The sequence below is a fragment of the Lissotriton vulgaris genome, chromosome 5 (assembly GCF_964263255.1).
Source record: "Lissotriton vulgaris chromosome 5, aLisVul1.2, whole genome shotgun sequence".
NCBI classification, from domain to species: domain Eukaryota; kingdom Metazoa; phylum Chordata; class Amphibia; order Caudata; family Salamandridae; genus Lissotriton; species Lissotriton vulgaris.
In genome coordinates, this window is record NC_141693.1 from 275,213,763 (window position 1) to 275,231,302 (window position 17,540).

Below are 17,540 nucleotides of genomic sequence, written 5' to 3' on the forward strand. Positions count from 1 at the left end.
ATTAGAAGCTGTTCGAATACAAACTGCTCAAGCCCGTAATTCTCAAATGAACGAGCAAAGAGAATCAAGATTGGAAGCGGATCGAGTACGCACTGCTCAAGCCCGTTCTTCTCAAACAAACAAGCAACCAGAATCAAGATTGGAAACAGATCGATTACGCACTGCTAAAGCCCGCTCGAATGAAACAGGAGAGCAACAAGAATCAAGATTGGAAAACAATCAATTACACACTGCTCAAGCCCGCTCGAATGAAGCAGGAGAGCAACCAGAATCAAGATTGGAAGCCAATCGAGGACGCACTGCTCTAGCCACACTTAGAAATGTTTTCAAAAATAAAATGAATACGTTTCAATAACAATGACACAAAGTAAATTTAATGTTATCATAACAAGTTTCCTTGAATTTCCTTTCTTCTGAGAACACAGCAACGCGCGACAGGTAAGCTAGTATGTGTGTGTGTGTGTGTGTATATATATATATATATATATATATATATATATATATATATATACCACCAAAGAGCCCTCGCGCTCTGAGGAGGCACACAGCGTTCTCCCCACTTTGCGTGCTGTTTGCCTCTCTCTCACTCGTGGTTTCGCCTTCCATGCATATTTCCAGTAGTTGACGCGTTTCAAGGCTGGTACGCCTCTTCTTCCAGGACAAGGCAGGGGGGTTGAGAAAACAAACACTGCTCGCTTCATTCTCCATTTATTTCATAGAATGAAACACCGCCCTAAGTGGGCGTGGCCTTGTCCTCACAACCAGCGGAATGCTGGTACTTATAGTCCAATGGGCAGTGAAGTATATGTAGCCTATAGTAGGTTCTGTTCCCCTCCCTTATTATGCCGTATTATTCACCTTATAGTAAGGAGCAAAGTCAAAATTCCCAAGTGTTTGATTGCCGGGAGATCGCGCTGTCCCTGGAAAGGATCGTCCCCTCCATCAGCCCTCCGCTCTCAGCCAGACAGTCCAAACTGAGCCGGAGTCGGTGCTCTTCTCCACGGCTAGGGTCAGCCGTGCAATGCGTAAACCACCAAAGAGCCCTCACGCTCTGAGAAGGCACACAGCGTTCTCCCCACTTTGCGTGCTGTTTGCCTCTCTCTCTTACTCGTGGTTTCGCCTTCCATGCATATTTCCAGTAGTCGACGCGTTTCGAGGCAGGTACGCCTCTTCTTCCAGGACAAGGCAGGGGGGGTGAGAAAACAAACACTGCTCGCTTCATTCTCCATTTATTTCATAGAATGAAACACCGCCCTAAGTGGGCGTGGCCTTGTCGTCACAACCAGCGGAATGCTGGTACTTATAGTCCAATGGTCAGTGAAGTATATGTAGCCTATAGTAGGTTCTGTTCCCCTCCCTTGTTTATGCCGTATTATTCACCTTATAGTAAGGAGGAAAGTCAAAAGCGCAGGGCTGATGGAGGGGACGATTCTTTCCAGGGACAGCGCGATCTCCCGGCAATCAAACACTTGTGAAAAGGGGGGTCCCAAAACGTGTTTTTAACATTGAGTTTTCCATAGGGCGGTTGGACTCACTTTTAGCTCGAACGGCTGAATGGATTTCTATGAAACTTGACAAAATTGTAGGGACTGGTAGCCCGATGTGCCTTTGCTAGGTCTCAAGATATGTGCTCCAGTGGATTTTGAGAAATGAACGTAAAAAAAAAATATATATCTGTGACAGCGTCCCGGTTAGCGCCCCGGTTCGCGTACCTGACGCGTAACGGAACTTCGCGAGGAGAAGCGGATTGGCTCCCCGGTGACTGTGAACATTCTAAACAGTCCGGAGCGGCCGCCATCTTGTGTCTCGGTAGTATAGACACACAAGAGGTGGCAAAAACAAAGGGGGAAATGAGCATAAGGGGGCAGAGTACATCCTCCCTGACCCCCTAGGTTTGGTGAGGGGGCTTTAAAAGGGCCCCGAGGAGCAAAAAAAAATAATTTTTATTATCGTTTTTTTGCGGGGGGAGCGCCCGGTACACGCACCGGGAAGCGGTCCAGGGAGCATAATATAGGGAAAAAAGAATGAAAGAATTTTCAAATATTGTATGTTTATTGATTGTTCTTTTTGTTGTATTTTTTTTTTTTTATTTAAGTACCAACATGTAGGTACCAATGCAGAGTCTAAAAATAAATATACACCGTCTCCTTTGTAGATATCTTGCATGTTGTTTCAGAAGTTATTGTGGTATATGGAATTCATAGCATAGTCTGTCAGGAAAGCAGAAAGAACATGGAGGCAGGAGATGATAAAGAGATGTTAAATACACATTGGAGATAATATAGTGGGAGAAAGGAAGTAACTATGAGCAAACTTACTATGTAACACAAAAAAGTTGCACAGTATATTTTAAGTCTCACTTTATATTTTATCTTTTTGGGTACTATTTCATAATTTTCATATTAAAAAGAATAATGTCTCAAACAATTTTAACTTTTAAAATTTAAATGTATTGTTCTGATTTTTCAAAATCTAAGAGAATTTGTAACATTAAATCATCAGGTATGTCCTCCTTTTCATTCCAAGAATCACATTCTTCAGCACATTTTATTAATTCTTGGTCTAGTGTTTCATCCATAAAGTCTACTTCTTCTTTTTCTTCGTTAGGATTGTTTTCAATCTTAATTTGAAATGAAATTGTATTTTCTTTTTGCTGTGCTTCCATTTTCTTGCTGTAAATTGCATAAAAAATAAATATATCAGTGGAGATAGGGCACTGTTGGGTTTAAGTTCAGACAGGTACTTGTGAGTTTTTAACAGTGAAGTTATCTTTGGGCAGTGCATGGTTTCAGGCAGGAAGTAGAACTATTAAAAAGTGCCTGTGATGAAGCCTAAGTAAATTCATAATTATACCACAGAAGCCTAACTCAATCAATAATTTAAATAATTAAGTCTTTCTCAATGACTAACTCTTATAGAGGGACAGTATGTAACTATCCGAAAACGTTTTCCTAAATTAATTTAAAGTGCATAACATAGTTCTCCTTTCAATTTTTTAAAATTATATCTTACCTTTGAAAAAGAAGTTAAAGTTGTCAGTGAAAATGCTCATGAAATGTACTTCAGGAAGTAGTAGTCAAAATGGCTGTGTTTCTCTCTTTCTTTATATATATTCAGGTACATAACCAATCAAATGTCTCCAAATAATAGTAGAAAATGAAAGTAACATTTTAATTGGTTGTCAATTCTAACACTTCATATGTGTTTTTGTCATGTAATTTACCTCAGGATATGTAGTCAGGCCTACAGCGTAATTTTCTCAATGGAATTCCATCAAATTTGGGTAAATGGTAGGGACTGCTATGTAGTAGGGCCTATTCTATATTTGATGAAAGTGTCTCCAGTGGTTTTTCTGTAAATTACTTTCCCACCTTTTTTTAGCGAGCGCTCACCGGTGCGCACCCCGGCAGCGTTACGGGAGTCCTCCATTTTGTGTTTTGGTAGAATTGAGACACAAGATGGAGGGCAAACAATGTTCGGAATGGGTAGAAGGGGGCAGGGAAGACACTTCCTGACCCTCTAGGTTTTCTGAGGGGGGGCTTAGGACGCTCATATAGGCAAAAAAAAAAAAAAAAATTTGCGTGGGGAGTGCCCGGTACGCGCACCGGTAAGCGAACCGGGGAGCGTACTTTGGTGAAAAATAGTGAAAAAAGTTAGAAAAAGAAAAACGTTTTGAATGATCAGAGGTAGGGTAGCTCTGAAAAGAGCTATTGGGTTCTGTGGCTAATTTAGGTACCTACAAGTAGGTTCCAATGCACAGTTTTAAATTCAGGAGGAATATTCTATTCCCCTCATCGGAGAAGTGCACACCATCTTCTCTGTGGATGTCTTGCATGTTGTAACGCAAGTTAGTGTTGTATATTAAACCCATTCTAAAGTCTCTCATGTAAGCAGAAACAGATTTATTCACATGTTTCTGTGCTTTCTCAAATTGTGGACAAAATTGGTTGGACCAGTTCCATTTCTGTCTTTGGCATATATTGGAATATACCAAGGCAGTTTGGTGAAAAAGTGTCATCAATTGATGAAAGGTGTCCTTTAAAAGCATTTCCAGACCAACCCCAGTCAAAGTGCCCAAATCATTTCCACCACAGTGCACTATTAAGAGGTCAGGGTTTGGCAGATGCATAAAAAAATTATATTAAAAAGATATAAAATATATTTTTCCTTTAAAAGAAGAATACATTTTACAGCTTTTCATATTTGCTATTAAAAAACCATTGAAATTCACTGAAAAAACCATAGGTTATAGACCATATATAGTTAGGAATTAGCATTTAAAAAACCTTGAAAATTCACTGAAAAAACCATAGGTTATAGACCATATATAGTTAGGGATTAGCATTTACAAAACCTTATTTTACTCCCACAAAACCATTGAAATTCGCATATATAGTTAGTTGCACTAACTATATATCGCGCACCCGCAATCCACTGCTGATGATGTCACATATTACATCATTCATGACATGGTCAGTGACATCACTGATGACATCACTGTTGACAACTCAAATGACATCACTGACAACATCACTGATGACATCATTCATGTGATAATACGATGAACCTCTTCAGACTCTAGTATAACCTTAGATACACTCAGTGTAAACAGACACTCACAGATAGTCATTCATCCAAGGAGTTACTCATACACCTAGTCAGTCATGCAAAGAATCAATCACACCTCCATTTCCTCAACTATACAGTTATACACACCTTACTAATTCAAACACATTCTAACATATATTTACTCTCTTATACAATCACTGATACAAGTTTTCAATGATCCATGCAGCCACTCACACATTCACTGGCTCTTATACACAGTAATTTATATATATCAACTCTCACATGTACTGTGTTTTACAAATATACTTACTTTGACATGTAGCACTGAGATATCCATTCACTCACCAATACACTCATGCACACAGTCAACCACCCATACAGCTGTTTCCACATGCAGTTTTGAACCAATATATCTAGTGAATCAACTGTTCACACATCTATGCAAAGAGTCACACACCTCCCAGCCACCCGCACACACACACTCACTCTCCCATACAAATACTTGGGCAACCAATCAATAACCCATATAGTTACTCATATAGCTACTGATCAACACATGCAACAGTTTACAGAACAACAGATATAATGATGCACAAATTAAAACTGTTTAGTCACTAACCCATGCACTTAGTGAGATACATTTAATCACTCTCTCATACAGTCAGTCATGCACCTACTAAATCCTTCATCCACACACTTATACATCCACTCATTGTTCAATATGTAAGACATATTTTAACTTTACAGAAACTTACAGTCACTGGATGATGTCATCAGTGATGTCATCAGTGATGTCACTGACCATGTCATGAATGATGTAATATGTGACATCATCAGTATTGGATTGCGGGTGCGCGATATATAGTTAGTGCAACTAACTATATATGCGAATTCCAATGGTTTTGTGTGAGTAAAATAAGGTTTTATAAATGCTAATCCCTAACTATATATGGTCTATAACCTATTTTTTTTTTCAGTGAATATATATATATATATATATATATATATATATATATATATATATATATATATATATATATATATATATATATATATTCACTGAAAAAACCATAGGTTTCACACCAGTTATAGTTAGGAATTAGCATTTAAAAAACCTATTAAATTCACTGAAAAAACCATAGGTTTCACACCAGTTATAGTTAGCTGGAAATTTTACTGATATAAAACCATTGAAATTCCCACGTTATAGTTAGTCGGACTCACTATAACTTGCGCGTGCAATGCACTGCTGATGACATCACATATTACATCACTCATGACATGGTCAGTGACATCACTCATGACATCACTGATGACACCATCCAGTGAATATGTGTCTTTCTGAAAAATAAATATTAGTGAGTTATGTTTAAATATTTAAATACATATATTAGTGTTTCACTTTGTGTATAAGTGACTACATGTGTTGATAAGTAGCTACATGCGTATGTATATGGGTTATTTGATATTTTTATTAGTATCACTATGAGTGTCTATATGGTTTGGTGGGGGTATTACTTAGCACATAGATGCATGAGTGACTGACTCTTTGTTTGTATGTGTTTTGAAGACAGCATATGTACAGGACTGTATGGGTGGATGAGTGTCTATATGTGTTTGTTAGTGAGTGAATGACTGTCTCACTAGTGTCTTTATCAGTAACTACATATGTTTTAATCTAGTATATATGAATATTGATGTATATAAGTGAGTATATGTGAGAGTAAGAGATTGTAAGATTTCCTGTTTAAATAAGTATGTGTTTCTATAAGTGATTGTTTAAGAGAATAAATATGTGTAATTTTCAATAAAAGTAAGGTGGAAGTGTGTGTATAACTCTATATTCAAATAAATGGTTGTTCAATAGTTTATTTGCACGTGTGAATATGTGTGTGAGTAACTTTTGGATGAATGTCGGTGTGTAACAGGATGTATAGGTGTATCTCTTCATATGATGAGTGAGTATATGTATGAGTGACTATATAGAACTGTTGGTGAATGAGTGGATGTGTATATAGATAGTGGAAGTACAGAATTGCTTGTTGTAACTGATATAGGTATGTCCATTTTTTAAAAATTTCAGTTTCTATTTTTGAATATGTGTCTCAAGGGTTACTTTACACTGAGAGGAGGTCTGTGACTGTGTCACAAGGATGGTGTCATCAGTGATGTCATGAGTGATGTCACTGACCATGTCATGAGTGATGTAATATGTGATGTCATCAGCAGTGCATTGCACGCGCAAGTTATAGTGAGTCCGACTAACTATAACGTGGGAATTTCAATGGTTTTATATCAGTAAAATTTCCAGCTAACTATAACTGGTGTGAAACCTATGGTTTTTTCAGTGAATTTAATAGGTTTTTTAAATGCTAATTCCTAACTATAACTGGTGTGAAACCTATGGTTTTTTCAGTGAATTTCAAAGGTTTTTTTAATGCTAATTCCTAACTATAAGTTTCACTTTATAAATAAGACTGTTAGCACTCTAGTTGTTCTTTTTAACACTCTGGTACATTTTCTCATTGGGCTACAGTTGGGCTACATCTAGTTGAATTTTGGGCTACATTTTCAATTTTTGATCTCTGGTGGCCATCTTTGGGCTACATTGGGCTACTTTGGGCTACATTTGGGCTACATTTTGGCTCTAACATATATTAAGCCCAATGTAGCACAATACATATTTTTCTAAAGTTAATGTTTTTTACAAACCACTTCAGAATAGAGCTACCTGTCCCTACAATTTTCCCAATTTTTTTTAAAAAAATTATTTTGGGGAGCGCTCCCGGAGCGCGCCCCGGGGAGCGCCCCGAAAAGCGTATTTTTACAAAGCGCCCCGGGGCGCGCTCCGGGGAGCGTCCCGTAAGCGCCAATATCGCAAACGAAAACATAATCGTGACGTATCGCGTAGCCGCGACCGCGTGATACGCACGGCGTAAGCACCCGGAAGTACTCGAGCGAATACGATCGCACAACGTAAACTTCCGACGCGCTTACGCTGCGCGACCCGGGGCGCGCCCCCGGGCGCGCCCCGGGCGCGTAGCGTAAGCGCGTCGGGTCATGTGAGCAGAAAATAACACTTTTCATTGGTTCATAACAGTTTTGGTTTCATAATGATGAAGCCCCTGGTCTTGTGACCTGAAAATAACACTTCTCATTGGTTCAGGACAGTTTTTTTTTCTAAATGATGAAAGACCCCACCTTTTTTCCTTATTCTGACTTTGTCCTTTGACTGAGGAAGACCTGTTTGTTGCTCTGTCTACTTTTTTGCTCTTTGAGTAATATTTTGTACTATAAAATGGCTTCATTAGTAGCATCAGCTGGTGCATCTGCCCCACCACCACCACCACAACCACCAAGAGGACCAGCTCCAAATTATGTTGGTGGTCAAGAACAGGAGGAGGAAGAGGAAGAGGAAGAGGAGGAGGGGAGAAGAAGATGGCTGCCTGAAGAAAACACACCTTATAAACCCAAACCACACTTCATTTGGGAGTTTTTTTCAATTCCAGAGGGGAAAAAAAAGGTGAATGCGCCAAAAGTCACTTGCCTCATCTGCAATGATGAACTTTCACGGGGCAACCCAAATAAGAAATATTCTTTTGGTAACTATACCATGATTCGGCACATGACAAGAAAGCATCCAAACAACTACTCTCGTGCAGAGTTCCGGGAACTGGCCAGTAACCTCCCCCATTCATCAAGGACCCCCTCCCAAAGAAACCAACCCACTTCCTCGCAACCAGAAACATCTGAGGTGATGCCTTGCATTCAGCCGAGGTTTGCTGATTTTAAAATTACTTGCAAAGCTTGTGGCAAACTTATCTCCTATGGGGAACAAAGTGTGAAACTCATCGTCCTTGCAGGTGATAATCACAAGTGCCCCAAAAAGAAGTAATTTTTTGGGTTTTTTGTTTTTTTGCTCCAGTTGAGCCAGTTTCAATTCCCTTTTTTTGTTTCTCCCCCCAAAAAATACAAAAAAATATATAAAACTGTTTTGAAAAGCCAAAAAAAGTACAAAAAGTTCAAAAAACACAAAAAAATATAAAACAACAAAAAGAAGAAAAAAAAAAGTTCTTTTTAGAACTACCTCCAATTTCTAAATCAAAACTTCATTTTTTAAACACTCTGTCACCTTTTTTCATCATAGTGCGCTCCCAGGGCCGCTCCCCGGTGCGCGCACCGTGCGCTTCCCCCGCGCAAAACGAAAAAAAAAAATATATTTTAAATGCCCCGCGGGGCCCTTTTATAGCCCCCACATCAAACCTAGGGGGTCAAAGGGGTCTATCCCTGACGCCTTATGGTCAGTTCCCACTTTGTTTTAGCCACCTCTTATGTCTCGATTTTACCGAGACACAAGATGGCGACCGCTCTGGACTGTTTCGAATGTTTACAGACACCCGAGAGCCAATCAGCTTTCCATGCGCACCTCGCGTGGCGCGCCTGGAGCGCTCCCCGGTGCGCGCACCGGTGCGCTGCTATAGATATATATATTTTTTTGAACCTAAATTACTCAAAATCCACTGGAGCACATATCTTGAGACATAGCAAAGGCACATCGGGCTACCAGTCCCTACAATTTTGCCAAGTTTGGTGGAAATCCATTCAGCCGTTCGGGCTAAAAGTGAAATCGACCGCCCTATGGAAATTAACATGGGGAAAACGCGTTTTGGGACCCCCCTTTTATCTCGGCCCCCGCTTGACAAATCCCCCCCAAACTTTCAGGGAAGGACCGGAACGCCGCGAGGCCATTTTCAGGAAATTTTCAGGCAGATTCGTCAACCGGCGCAAAAGTTATTCCAAATAGAATTTTGAGATTTAACATTGAAAAAAATCCTAACTATAACTACCTACTGGCGACCGCCAGTAGGTAATATATATATTTATATATTCAATCCAAACAGGTAGCCTTATCAGAAGCACCGCCACACAAAGTTTTTCAATGAGCACGTTTATTTGAATCCATTTCACTGCTCGCTCCCCAGCAGATTTCAGATTCTCCTTCGAACATAAAAGCCTGACGCGTTTCAGGGATGACCCTTTCCTCAGAGGCAATGTTCGTGAAGGTCAATCAAACACTCTGAAATCTGCTAGGAAGCGAGCAGTGAAATGGATTCAAATAAACGTGCTCATTGAAAAACTTCGTGTGGCAGAGCTTCTGTTAAGGCTACCTGTTTTGATTGAATATTTTCGGCTGTTGCCCAGTCGGGAAGCAAGTCCCACCTTGAATGAGGGTCCATGCAGGCTTTTGGCAAGAGCTTGCAGTCATGGAACGAAGGCAGGCGCAGCACCAACGCAGGTGGTGCTGCCTTGGACACAAATTCACTGCTGCAAGTGCGCTTCCAGTCAGGTTCCAGTTCCCTCCTCGCTCCACTGGGAGAACATTGGTTTCAAATTGTAAGGTTGAAGAAGCAGCCCCACTGTGGGTTAAAGGATAGTGGACTACAAAGCCCAGGATGCAGTGCGCCTGAGACACGCCCATCGAGGCAGGTGAGAGCTATTTGAGTAGACACTACCAGGAACTGTTTGATTGACCTTCACGAACATTGCCTCTGAGGAAAGGGTCATCCCTGAAACGCGTCAGGCTTTTATGTTCGAAGGAGACTCTGAAATCTGCTAGGAAGCGAGCAGTGAAATGGATTCAAATAAACGTGCTCATTGAAAAACTTTGTGTGGCAGAGCTTCTGTTAAGGCTACCTGTTTTGATTGAATATATATATATATATATATATATATATATATATATACATACACACATATATATATATACACACATATATATATACACACATATATACACATATACATATATATATATATATATATATACATATACACATATACATATACATACACACACACCAAATGTTTTGGAATTAAATAATTAAATGATTCACTAGAGGACCATGGGTTACAACACAAACTAGAATTAGGACTTCCAGCGCAAGCAACCTAGCAAGTAATTTTGAATGCTCAGAATAATGTAGGGTTTGGTTAAAAGGACAGATAACAAGGATGATGAGTCTCCTCCATCTTCCGCTGGCCTAAGAGCAATAAGTGCACTCAGTGGTACCTTAACTAGGATATCAGACACACTCATTAATCAGTCAAACATAAAAGCAAATAAAGTAACATTACAAAATGACATGTCTTTGGATATAAAGGCTAAACTCAAAGACTACAAACAAAATAAAGAACCAAGTACAGAATCTTTCACAGTCAAATTTCAAAGCCTTTTGCGAATCTAAAACATTATAGATTAGATACTCTTCCTACCATGTAAAATAGAAACAGAAATAGACAAAAACAAAGTTTGTGAAAACAGTCTTAAAAATATTGACAGAAACACATTTAGTATTATGGAGGGACAGTATAAACCAAGACAATACATTTAAAACAAAAAAGACAACATCTAAACATAATCGAATGAAATGGCTCCACATTTACTGCAAATAAATCACTTTACAGGAAAAAAGAGCACATCCATGATCCAACAGTTAGCATACTGGCCACCAATGAGAAATTAAAACAAACAGAGGAACTAGATACTTCAAAATCAGACACTAAAAAATCTGAAAAAGGATTAGGAGTGTTTCCCCATTCAAAATAAATCAAGATGCCATCATTTTGTTGTTTTACATGAGCTCCTTTATTTTTGGATACGTAGTTCAAGATGACGACTACCCGAGGACTCATCACAGATGGGCATTTGACCCAGGACTAGATATAATAGACCAGGACTATACCATTAAGAAGAGATCTGAACCATGATAACTTTTTCCAATGAGTCTTGAGAAAGGTCCCAGGCTCAACAGCCACAGGGGGTGAAACACTTGTCGGCTGTTTGTAAATGAAGTGGTACATTTTCATCTGTGTCTGAATCTTGAACTAAGTATCGAAAAATAAAGGAACTCCTGTAAAACAACAAAATGATAGCATCTTGATTTATTTTGAAAGGGAGGACACTCCAAATGCTTTTTCAAGTGTATCTAAATTGGTGATCAGAAGGTCCAAACCCTGCTGGGGTGCTCCACCCGCACGTAATTTAGGGTATCTCAACAAACGGAAGAGAGTGCTGTACCTTACATCCTGCCATTTTAACTTTAAAAATCTGACATTAGATCAGTTTGACAAAAGTCAGTGGGAATAGTCACAACGCACACAGACATAGACGGAAGTCTTCAACTGCATATTAGCAAATGTAGGTTAAAAACACCGTGGAGATTAAGCAAAAGGCAGGGTAGCAAATAAATAAAAATTGTTCTGCCAAAACAACAGCTGACCCCAAATTAAAATTATTTCCAATCTTCAGTGGAAAGGAATCCCATCACCAAGAGAACAAAACATCTGTAACAAAACCTGATAACAACAAATAAACATATTGCAAATAACCATGCCAAGACATTAACATTTAATTTGGAACATCGACTGGAAAGCAACGACTCTATACCCACAGAAAATATGCATTTTAGCAATAAAGTATTACCAAGTGGAAAGGAGATGCATTATCCACAGAGAAATACATCAGTACAAGAGACAGATAAATAAAGAAATGTGAATTGTAAACAAACAAATAAGTCAAGATACTGAAACCAATTTGTAAACTAGCTTGGATGACCGTGATATTACTCACATAAGAAACGTATTCCGAAGCAATAAACTATTACAAGGAATTTCAGAATGAATTTCAGCTATTATAAAGAAACTAAAAGAGAAATCACATACTTCAACAACTAATAACAGCAGGAATTAGGATATTGAAGAAAGAGGTATAATAAAATCAAAGTACATAAGCGGGAAACACGAGGAAGACTAAATAGGAAAGCTGCCCCTTTTAATACAGACGTAGAACATCTTAATAAAAGTATCAATAACATGGAAGAAGTCAGCAGCAAAAGTTTAAAAAGTGAGAACATATTTTTTTTTTATTTCTGTCCTAATTTTCATCCAGAAGGAGAGAAACAGGCTTTTAAAAGGCTGGACAAGTCCTCAAAAAAACTGCAGGATCAATCCCTCAGGTCATGCATAAAGATACACAAAAGAGACTCGATTTCAGGTATTCTAGCCAATTAGAATCAATTAACAAGTCAAGGTGAAGATTCAAATTCTTTTTACTTTATTCTTCAAGAAATTGATTAGACAAGAAGGGCCAACAGGTGTTTCACGACACACACGTTGCTTCTTCAGAGCCAATCCACAGTTACATACAGTACTCTTGAAAAATAAAGTAAAAAGAATTTGAATCTTCACTATGACTAATTGTTTCTAATTGACTATAAGACCTCAAAATCGAGTCTCTTTTGTGTATCATTCAGAAGGATATCACGACATATTAAACTATTAGAATAATTTGAAACTTCATTTTTTTCAAGAACTAGGAAAAATCAACTCTGAAGATTCAAAAAGCATTGAATTCCAGATTATAACACTGAGAATGAAATTACACACATAAATTAGATATCTGGTCTTCTAAAATATGGGCAAGGAAACATCAATCATACATGATCTGGCAAATTTGTGTATCATTTTAAAATCAGTTGCAAACTATTTTCAAGCAACGAAAGTAAGTTCCAACCTCTGTTCTGGATATCCAGATTACAGCCTATCCCAAATTAATCAATTCGATGCTCATGACGGAACGGTTCCGTCATGAGCATCGGTCCCGCTGTGCTCATGACGGAACCGTTCCGTCATGACCACACCCGCGATTGGAATGTTCAGCACCGGGGGAGACTCAGCGCCGCATGCAAGGTGTTAAAAAAGGACCAGGCACACTTGAACCAGTGAAGCAGATTTTTTTTTAAATAACAGTGACAAACAGTATAAAAGCTAAGAGACCCATACTATATCCAAGAACCGAAATATTCTAATTGGAAGGTCTGAGGTGGGGGGGAATGCTGGCTACTCAAAAGAGAGGCTTAATTGTGGTTGACACAGCTTCTGGCAGCTAGTCAAAATTCATTAGTATTCATACCGACCTGCTTGAGATGTGCTCCAGGAAGAGTGCATCGCTTTTTTAACCAACTATCAAATCATTTGTTTACGAGAAACCTAGGAAAAACGATAGACATTTCCTTAATTTCCCCATGTGCAAATGATTAGTCACAAAATGGTGTATGTGCAGACCAAGTAGAGACTTGCTATCCGAATCAAAGCTCATTTTAACTCAAAATACACACTAGCTATTTTAATCTAATGTTAGAAGACAATAGAACTGATTATAGTAAATAACTATATTTCGCTACAACGTAGAAAACGAAAATCTTATTACTTTTATATTAGTTGAATCTGTTGCAAACTACAAAAAATGTTAGGTCAGAAGACTCTGTTGACTTCTTGTTTTCGTTCCCACGCCCTAAACATAACACCCCCAATACAAGTTCAATAAGTAACATGTTATAAATAGAAGTCCTTGAGCCATGTGTTTAAAATAGGATAGGTTTATTTAAGTTAAGTTTCAGGTTAGGTTCTTCAGGACAAGATAGCTGGAAATGTAAACCCCCCCCAGGAGCAACCTCTCTGTCGCTCAGCCTGCCTGCCATCAACTGCCACTCCACACACAGGCCAGGCACCAAACATTCCATGATGTCACCAAGAATTCTACCTCTCACGCTATCTGAGCAACAGGGAAATGCCAGCAAGGGAAAAGAGACACAAGTCAATTATAACACATCCCCCTTCCTTAGGGAAACAACAAAACTGAAGTTAAGAAAGAAACATAAATATGAATATACACAATGCAGTCTAGAAGAAAACATTGACATTGCATTCTCAAAGAATAATAATATTTGAGATTAGCCCCATCCCCCTCCCTTGGGGAAAACCACAACACAACCACACAAAGCGATGAAACAAAACTTGGTACGCATCGCCCCATAACCAACATGTAACGGTACACACCAGCCTGTGGAACAAAATGGGGTCATTCATCGCCCACCACAAATACAAAACAGGGTACACACCACCCTGTGGAACAAAATTGGAGAACTTATCACCCCACAACCAAACATGTATCAGTGTACGTACCACCCTGTGAACCAGTACTGAGGCACAAACGGCCCCACAACCTACATGTAACAGGGTACACACCACCCTGTGGAACAAAATTGGAGCACTTATCGTCCCACAACCAACATGTAACAGAGTACATAACGTCATGTAAAACATGACAGGGCCACACAACCATCTCGCAAAAGGGTAATACTCCATAGCAACAAAATAGCACTTAGCTCCTCACAATTCTACGCAACACTGGCACACCTCACAACCCTAAGAAACATAACTAGGGAAAAATCTCAACAAGAAAAGTACACCCCTCCATAAAACAAATCTCAACCCCCACAACCATCCTCACAAAACAATTTCATTGCAATTGTCAAAATGAGCAAATAACAAATATTTCGCTCCGGTGAGCGATCTCTCACCCGAGGTCCTTCCCACACGGAGTCCTTTTTTTTATGAGTAGCAAAATTGTGCCACTCAAAGAGCAGCACAGCAAGTTCTCTTCCGAAGACAGTTGCAATATTATGTCACTCAAAGCGCCGGGACAGCAAGTTCACTGCCGAAGACTTCATCACCTGGGGCACACAAGAAACGCACCATGGTTACTCACCATTTTGCCGCCGTCTGAAAGTATGCATGGAAGGAAGGTAAACAGTAACATCGAGAGAATCTGCTGGCCACCGAAGGACTTCAAATCTCAGAAAACCTTACTGGCAAAGGTTTAACACACCACATCAACAATTTCAGAGTAGAAGTGCATCAAAAATGGCGGCAAACAGCAGACGCTGTACCGGGTGGCTGTCCGCACGCTGTCGCTGGAAAACGTGTATCGGCAGCAATGAAAAATGTCACAGAAGACTGTCCGGCTGAAGCGCGTGAAACGGTGAGTAGCGCGTGTTCCCTTTGAATTTTAAATGTCTGCCCAGCCGTTTAAATTTTGAAAGTCTGCGCTGCCGTTCACCATCAGTTCACCATCACGTGACATGAGTTGTGCCCCTTCGCTCGGACGCTGAAGTTCACATCCGCCAGCATCTCTGTTTCTCCGCAGAGGCAACGTCAAATATGTAGAAAGTAGCCGATATCCTCACTATCACGGAGTTCATCACGGAACGCTTATATCTCTGGATTGCTCGAAGGCATGTGCACATGAGTGCCTTTATGCCTATTGGTTTGGTTCATGTGTGCCTGTATATCCGTCACTGGTGCCACTTCCAAAGCACCAGTTACTGCTGACCATTTTCAAAGTTAACAACAATATCAAGTCCTTCAAGGCAGTAGTCCGGAATCTCCCATGAGGTGCAGGAATGTCAGGATTTAAATGTCAAATGCCCTGGGCTGCAGGCTGTCCAGATGACACCAAACACTGGTGGGGTTTGAGCAAGGCGTTTCCTTTTTAGTAAGATGCTTAGTTTTAGTAGGCTCCTTTAAACACGTTCTCTCCTCAAAAGTTGTAGGTTCTCTTTAGTAGTTCCAGTTTCTTTTCTCTTTGTAGGTTCCTTAGTTCTTTCTCTTTTCTGCACGCTGTAGGTTCTTTTGTATATATAGGCTCTTTTCTGTAGGCTGTAGGTTCTCCAAACGTCGCCAAAATGTTATAAATAGAAGTCCTTGAGCCGGTTGTATAAAACAGGATAGGTGTATTTAAGTTAAGTTCCAGGTTAGGTTCTTCAGGGCAAGATAGATGGAAATGTAAAACTCCCCAGGAGCAACCTCCCTGTCGCTCAGCCTGCCTGCCATCAACTGCCACTCCACACACAGGCCAGGCACCAAACATTCTATGATGTCACCAAGAATTCTACCACTTACACTATCTGAGCAACAGGGAAATGCCAGCCAGGGAAAGAGACAAACGTCAATTATAACATAACATTATCAGTACCTTTCTACAAGTCCTTGGCTTCTGACATCTAAACAGGAGATTCACCAGCAACTTTCCTCACAGTATACTTTCTCTACACTGGGAAGGAAATCTATCATCAGCTCACATTTCTTCATGTTTTAGAATTCTCAAAATATATAGGTGGAGGCCAGAATCAGATCCTAGCAGCTACCGCTTGATGGCCTTAAATGACTCCAAAGGAAAAACATTTTTCTAACCATCTTCTAACCTTTCGAACAAAATGGCAGGTGCCAACAAACGCTTTTCAAGAAGATATGGAGGTGGGGCTGTTGGTTCAACAATTATTGTTTCTTTTACTAAATTGGTACCTTAAATACTATATGGAGTACTGGCTTTAAAAGAACAAACTGTAATCAATCTTGATATGAAATTAATAAAATATATTATATAATATATTTGGGGTATTTTCAAATCGAAGAACAGCAACACAAATTATGCCTCAAATTTGATTATGCTTCTTTAGTACCAACTAACAAATATTAGTTTTGTCAATCACATCTGTGATTGCAGTACTCCGAAAGCGACAACACTAAAAGCATTGAGTATAATGGTACTCTACAATGGAGTTATAAATCCAAATCTTTAGTTATCCAACAAACAACCAATCTCGTAATGATGTATGATCTTCTGCAGGTCCAGAGTGAGGTGTATTAACAGGGCTGTTCTTAGCCCCTGCACCTTCTGCGGGTCAGGGGTGAGGTGCATTGGCAGGGCTTTGCTAAGCCCCTGCGCCTTCTGTGGGTCAGGAGTGAGGTGCATTGACAGGGCTGTTCCAAGTCCCTGCACCTTCTGCGGGTCACGGGTGATGTGCATTGACAGGGCTGTTCTAAGCCCCTGCACCTTCTGCAGGTCAGGAGTGAGGTGCATTGACAGGAATGTTCTAAGCCCCCGCGCTTTCTGAGGATCAGGAGTAAGCCGTCAAGCGACTGGTGGCCGGCCTCTCTTGGGGACTGTCCCCTTCCATCTTACTCCGCTAGGAATCTGGGGGTCCTGATAGATACCTCCCTTTCCTTTGACCAGCAGGTCAGTAGGACTGTTTCCACCTGTTGTGGTATTATTAGGATCCTCAGAAAGA